We start from the raw sequence: 6,741 nt of genomic DNA on the forward strand, positions 1-6,741 counted from the left end.
AAATTCCACGGGGCCCATAAATATAAGTAGCAGTTGTATAGTAGAAAGCTATATTATTGGGAAGTGAGAAAAAAAAAAAAAAGCTCTCATTCAAGTTCTCCATCTACCATATTACTATTGACATGGCAATGTCACTCATAGTGATGTGACAAGACACATGGTTTCTCTGACTTTACTTTCTTCATCTGGACTTAGATGAGCTCAAAGACTACTTCACCAGCTTAGAATTGCCTTGCTCTTTCCAGATTAAAATTTAAGCATATGCAGTATCAAGTCCATTTCTTTTTTTTTTTTTTTTTTTGTTCAAATTAAAATGGTGTAGGGCAGCCCAGGTAGCTCAGTGGTTTAGTGCCGCCTTCAGCCCAGGGCCTGATCCTGGAAACCCTGGACTGAGTCCCACATCAGGCTCCCTGCATGGAGCCTGCTTCTCTCTCTGCCTGTTGTCTCTGCCTCTCTCTCTGTCTCTCATGAATCAATCAATCAATCAATCAATCTTTAAAAAAAAGTTGTAAAGGCATATCATTAAACAGATTTTATCTGTTTTTCCTGTATAATGTTCCTAATGCAACACTGGATTTTATGTACACCTCTAGTTTAAGCCAAAAAGTAAGACAGTAGTTCAGTAAGATATATCTGTTGCTTTACTATGACATTCTTACTTAAAAACAAACAAACAAACAAAAAAACTTTAATATGAACCATTTTTAAGAGGTCTGGTTCTTCTAGTTTTTATAGGTTCCATGAATACTCTACAGTTCCTTTGGACATCATTATTGGTCTGGTTGGCTATAGGTGTTGAGTAGCAGAATTGCTAAAGCTAAAGACTAGACCAGATGGATACTCTTCTTCTGATAGCCTAAAATCTGGAAGATGCTCATGTCATACTGTACATGTACATAGCCAGATGCTATGTAATGTCATGTTATTCCTATAAAATCCAGTGTCTTAACAAATGCTATGCTTCACTTTTAATGATGGAAAATAGAAGTTTTAACAACCTGTCATTTCTTTTTTATAGGCTGTCTCCGCAGGACCCCAATCATTGGTGTCCAATAGAGTTTCCTGGGTGACAGATAGGAAAGAAAGACAGAGTCTATTAGAGGGAAAAGGAAAAAGGGAAGTGCGCCTACCAGACAAAACAACTACCACAGAGGGCTTTTCTGAGGCCATTCATCCCATAACAAGAGAACAATAATGATTAAATATTAAAATTACGACACTTCCTGGGGAAACTGTATATATACCTATAAAAGAATAAATCTGGACCACTATGTCACTTCATACCATATACAGAAATTAAGTCAAAATGGATCAAAGATCTGAACCCTTAAAAAAATATAGGTGAAAGTCTGTGTGTCTTCTCAGATTAGGCCATGATTTCTTAGAAATGCCACCAAAAGCACAAACAACAAAAGGAAACTAGGAAAATGAAGTTTAAAAAAAATTTATTTATCTGAGAGAGAGTGTGTGAGTGAGTATAGGGAGAGCAGAGGTAGAGGAGAAGCAGACTCCCTACTGAGCTCAGAGCCTGATACAGGACTGGGTCTCAGAACCCTGAGATCATGACCTGAGCCAAAAGAAGGAGTAGGACACTAAACCAACTGAGCCACCCAAGTGTACCTCGCACATGAAAAGTTGCTCAGTATCATTAGTTATTAGGGAATGCAAATTAAAACCACTTTGGATCCACTTAGATGATTATAATAAAACAAACTTAACAAGGACTAGGGAAGGTTTGAGATACTATAATCCTCACACATTGCTTGTGGGAATGCAACATGGTGCAGCAACTATGGAAAACAGCTGAGACTTCGTCAAAAGTTAAACAGTTTTACCATGAGAACCAGCAATCCCGACCCCATAGATGTCTGAGAGAAGTGAAAACAGTTTCAAACACAAACATGTACATGAGGGTTCATAGCAGAATACTCCTAACAGTCAAAAAGTAGAAAAAAAAATATCTACCAGTTAATAAATATCTACCAGTTAAAAATATCTACCAGTTAATAAATGTCTATCTACCAGGAATGATGTATTCCTACCCATACAATGGAATATTATTTGATAATAAAAAGAAATGAAGTACTGTTACGTGTTACAATATGAACTCTGAAAACATGCTAAGTGAAAGAAATCAGACACAAAAGGCTACATGGTATACTATCCCATTCATATGAAATGTGTGCAGTCCGCAGAAATAGGAAACTTACTAGTGATTGCCAGGAATCTAGAAGGATGCCTGCTAGAGGAAGAGAGGCATTTGGCCTAATTGTTAAGGTATTGGAGGGGTGTGATGAAAGTATTCTAGATTTAGTTAGTAGTAATGGTTGCACAACACAATAACTGTATAAAATAACAGTCAAGAGTAAGCTTGAAAATGGTGAATTTTATCTTGTGTGACCTACGTCTCGATAAGAAGTGTTAAAAAGACACTGAATTAAATGAACAGCAAGCTATAAATACTTCCAGGTATAGACAATTGTGCAAATGGTTTTCAACAATCTATTCTTGTGGAAAGATTACTAACAGTTGTCTAATAAGCTGAAACTGGACATGTGTTTAATTCCTTAGTTTATTAAATATTTATTGGAGTGCCTGCTATATGCTAGGCACTGTCCTGGGTTCAAATAAAGATAGATTCTAGGAAACATCAGTTGTTCACATTTTTATTTCAGGGTCCTTTACACTCTCAAAAATTATTGAAGACTTTAGAGAGATTTTGCTTACATAGGACAAAATCTATCAATATTTTCTAAATTAATTCTAATTAAATAAATTCTAATTAAAGAATTCTAATTAAAACTGAGAAGCACCAGGGTGGCCATGTCTGTTGAGTATATGACTCTTGATTTTGGCTCAAGCCATGATTTCTGGGTCCTGGGATCAACCCTCACATCAGGCTCCGTGTTTAGTGCTGAGTCTGCTTGTCCCCCACTCTCTGTGCTTATTCTCTCTCAAATAAATAAATACAATCTTTAAAAAAATAAAAAAAAAATTTTTGAATAAGAAATTAAAACTGAGAAAAGTTAAAACATATTAACTAATCTAAATGCAACAATAAAAAGCACATTATCTTTTATTATAAGTTCTAAAACAAAAATTAATGTGAGATTGGCATTATTTCACACTTTTGTAAATAGAGTTGACCCTTGAACAACCCGAGGGTTAGAGAAGCCGCCTGCCGTGTAGTTGAAAATCTATGTATAAATTTGACTCCCCACAAAATTTACTAATAACATCTGGTTGACTAGAAGCATTACTAATAACATCTACTCAAGGGTTGAAATTTAATACAATTAACTGTTTTCACTGCTTCACTCAGATCTTCTTGTAAACTCTGTGCTTTGTATTTGTTTCCAGTAGATGCATGGTGTGGGAGACCTCAGTGACAACTGGTATAGTGGTCCTTGCATCTTGATCTGATCTGTGCTCATGTGCAGTTTTATCCACTATTGCTTTTGCTCCAGTTATACGAGTGTCAGTACAGCAAAACTCACAAATTAATGTCTTCATATTGTTAGGATGAAAATGCGATTTGATCTTGCAGACCCCCTAATTGGTCTCAGGAACACCCACAGATCCACACATCATACTTTCACAAGTGCTGCTCCAGATTCTTGTGTTTATCTGAATTGCCTTGTCAGTGTCCTTTCTAATTGTTCTCTACATAGTAGAGTGTTTCTCACTGTCTTTGGATTTTTAACATTGTAGTTGCTATTGGGGCTTCAATAGAGAGGCCCATCCCTAGATGCATATTGTCTTTCTGGAATCTTCTCTAGCATGTCCTTTGTCCTCTATACCTAATGCCAGTCCTCTCCACATGTGTTTTTCTGAGCTCTTGCTATAGTTGCTCTGGGGAGCCTCCTGTCCTTGGAATATAGAAGACCTTGTGAGCTTGGAAGTTCATGCAAGGCTGCTTGCAAACCCACCTTCGGACTCACATCTGCATTCATTTCCTTGCATGGTGATTTCCTCTAAAAGCTATTCCCTGCTATGTGAAGGAGTTTTGGTGGCCTCTTAGGTTGTCTTCTTAAGTAACAGAATGATGGGTGGAATAATTTATTTGCTCATAAGAGCATGCTACCTTTTAAGTAGGAAGGAATTGGCTTCCTGACAAAGTGCCATTAGAAGAGTTCTCCCAATCCTCCAGCTAGTTTAGAATGCTTATCAGTTTCTCACCTTTGCAGTCCTTAGTGCCTCCTGCCAACATTAGGACCCAATCCCAGGAGCGGCTCATCCTTCTCAGAAATTTTAAAAGAAATTATGCTCAAAAGTAAAAGGTTGCAATTGCATTACAGAATGCTACCAGTGGGGATTGGTGTCTTGTGTGTTCTGCTTTGGTGGCAGTTAATATAAAAAATGGAGAAATAGGGATCACTGGGGGGCGCAGTGGTTTAGCACCTGCCTTTGGCCCAGGGCGCGATCCTGGAGACCCGGAATCGAATCCCACGTCGGGCTCCCAGTGCATGGAGCCTGCTTCTCCCTCTGCCTCTGTCTCTGCCTCTCTCTCTCTCTCTCTCTCTGTGTGTGACTATCATAAATAAATAAAAATTAAAAAAATAATCTGTTAAAAAATGGAGAAATAAGTATACCTTAATATATTATCTAAATTTGGATGAATTGGAATGGAACTCTAACTCTATCGTGTCTCTCATGATTAAGGGTGCTGTTCTTAACCTGCTGCTGCTGCTGGCCTTGAAGATAAACTCTCTGACAATGGGTACAGAATTCTGTTTATTTGTTTCCCAACTATCCGAGACTTTCTGGACAAAGATTTCATAGCATCTTCAAACCGATGGTGGTCTAAAAGGTGGTGAGAATCACTTAGTGCTGATTTTAAGCTTCTAAAGAATAGACAAGTAGTAAGATGATAGAAATCATATAGTAATTTAATGTAGTCTACATTACTTTGGTACAATGTAGAATTTGTGATTAATCTATTTCCTTTTATTTTTCTTTAGAAAGTACACAAGAACTATGACAAATATAGTGGTTCCTCAATAGACGCCCGTAAATTGAGTTATTGGAAGCACAAAAATTAATTTAAGTAGTTAATATACATTTTGTGTGTCAAAATTTACCCTAGGAGTTACTTTTTAGAGCAATTCTTCTAGGTTATTCTACTTTATTATTTTTAAAAGAATTTATTTATTTATTTATTTTTATTTATTTATTTAAAAATTTTATTTATTTACACATGAGAGACACAGAGAGAGAGAGGCAGAGACACAGGCAGAGGGACAAGCAGGTTCCATGCAGGCAGCCCGATGTGGGACTTGATCCTGGGACTCCAGGATCACACTCTGGGCTGAAAGCAGAAACTTAACTACTGAGTCACCCAGGCATCTTATTATTCTAATTTATAAACTACTATTGCTAATTTTTTTTAATTTAAAAATTAGAATTAGGAGCATTTTAGTACTGAAAGATAAAAATAAATAAAATATAAATATACTTACTTTGCATTTTAAGCATATGCTTTCATACCATATGGAATCCCAAAATACCACAGATATTGGGGAAAAGTAAGCTCTTGTTGCCTTAAAATGTATTCCTTTGTTGAGTTCATACTGCTAACCTTTTAGGGTATTGACAGCCTATTATTTTTTATATGTGCCATCTTTATCCAGGAAACTGAAAGAACAACTAATTATATCCTTCTGCAAATGAATGCAGCAGAATGGCTTTTGTTCAACACAATTTTAAGTCTGTTGAGCAAGAATGTTGAATGACTTCAAGATTTGCCAAGGAGTGCCTGTGTCCATGTGTGCACACACATGCTAATGTACAGCCACTTCAGTGGCACAGGGATATTGTCGCACACTCTGCTGTTTTAGAAATTGAGCCAGTTTCTTCGGACCATTTTTGGAGGGTGAGTGCCCCCATGTCTCACATTTAGCTTGTATATTTTTGGTATGATGGGCACGGTAAATACTCTTCCTAAAGTTTATTTATTTATTTATTTTTAAACTTTTATTTTTATTTATTTATGATAGGCACACAGTGAGAGAGAGAGAGGCAGAGACACAGGCAGAGGGAGAAGCAGGCTCCATGCACCGGGAGCCCGACGAGGGATTCGATCCCAGGTCTCCAGGACCGCGCCCTGGGCCAAAGGCAGGCGCCAAACCGCTGCGCCACCCAGGGATCCCTCTTCCTAAAGTTTATTTTGGGAAAGGGCAGAGGAGTGAAAAGTTGAAGTGAAGGTCATGACAATTAATATATGAACAAAAGCATAATGATTTCTGAAATAATGCCTTCATCTCTGCCCTATATCACAGTACTTTCTCATAATTGTACAAGCAACTTCAGACATAGTGCAGTTTTGGGAAATTGCATTGCTGAATGCATTTAGCTGTATACAGTACCAACAGGAGTCTTGAGTTCCAAAACCTCCTTCAAGTTGAAATTCCCAGGTACTTTTGGAGGTGAGGCAAGCCAATGAGCATGTTAATTATTAGCAGATTTAAGGAAGCCAGTGCAACAAGGCAGTAATGATTGGGATGGGCAGCGTGTCAATTAAAGAATATGAAGGTATATCATCTAGATGTTAGAGGCAAGCTATCTTCTTGGATAATCACGCTTTTCTCATCTCTTCAATCCTCCCAAATTACTGAATTGTGTTTGCACAGATTGCAGGAAGACAGTCAAGCTACATGCAAGCAGGCGTAATCTTTCTTCTCCATCTTTGCAATAACTGAGGTCTTCCGAAATTAGTGCCACCATCCACAAAAGCTTCCTGAT

This window comes from Canis aureus, chromosome 17, assembly GCF_053574225.1.
Source record: "Canis aureus isolate CA01 chromosome 17, VMU_Caureus_v.1.0, whole genome shotgun sequence".
NCBI lineage: Eukaryota > Metazoa > Chordata > Mammalia > Carnivora > Canidae > Canis > Canis aureus.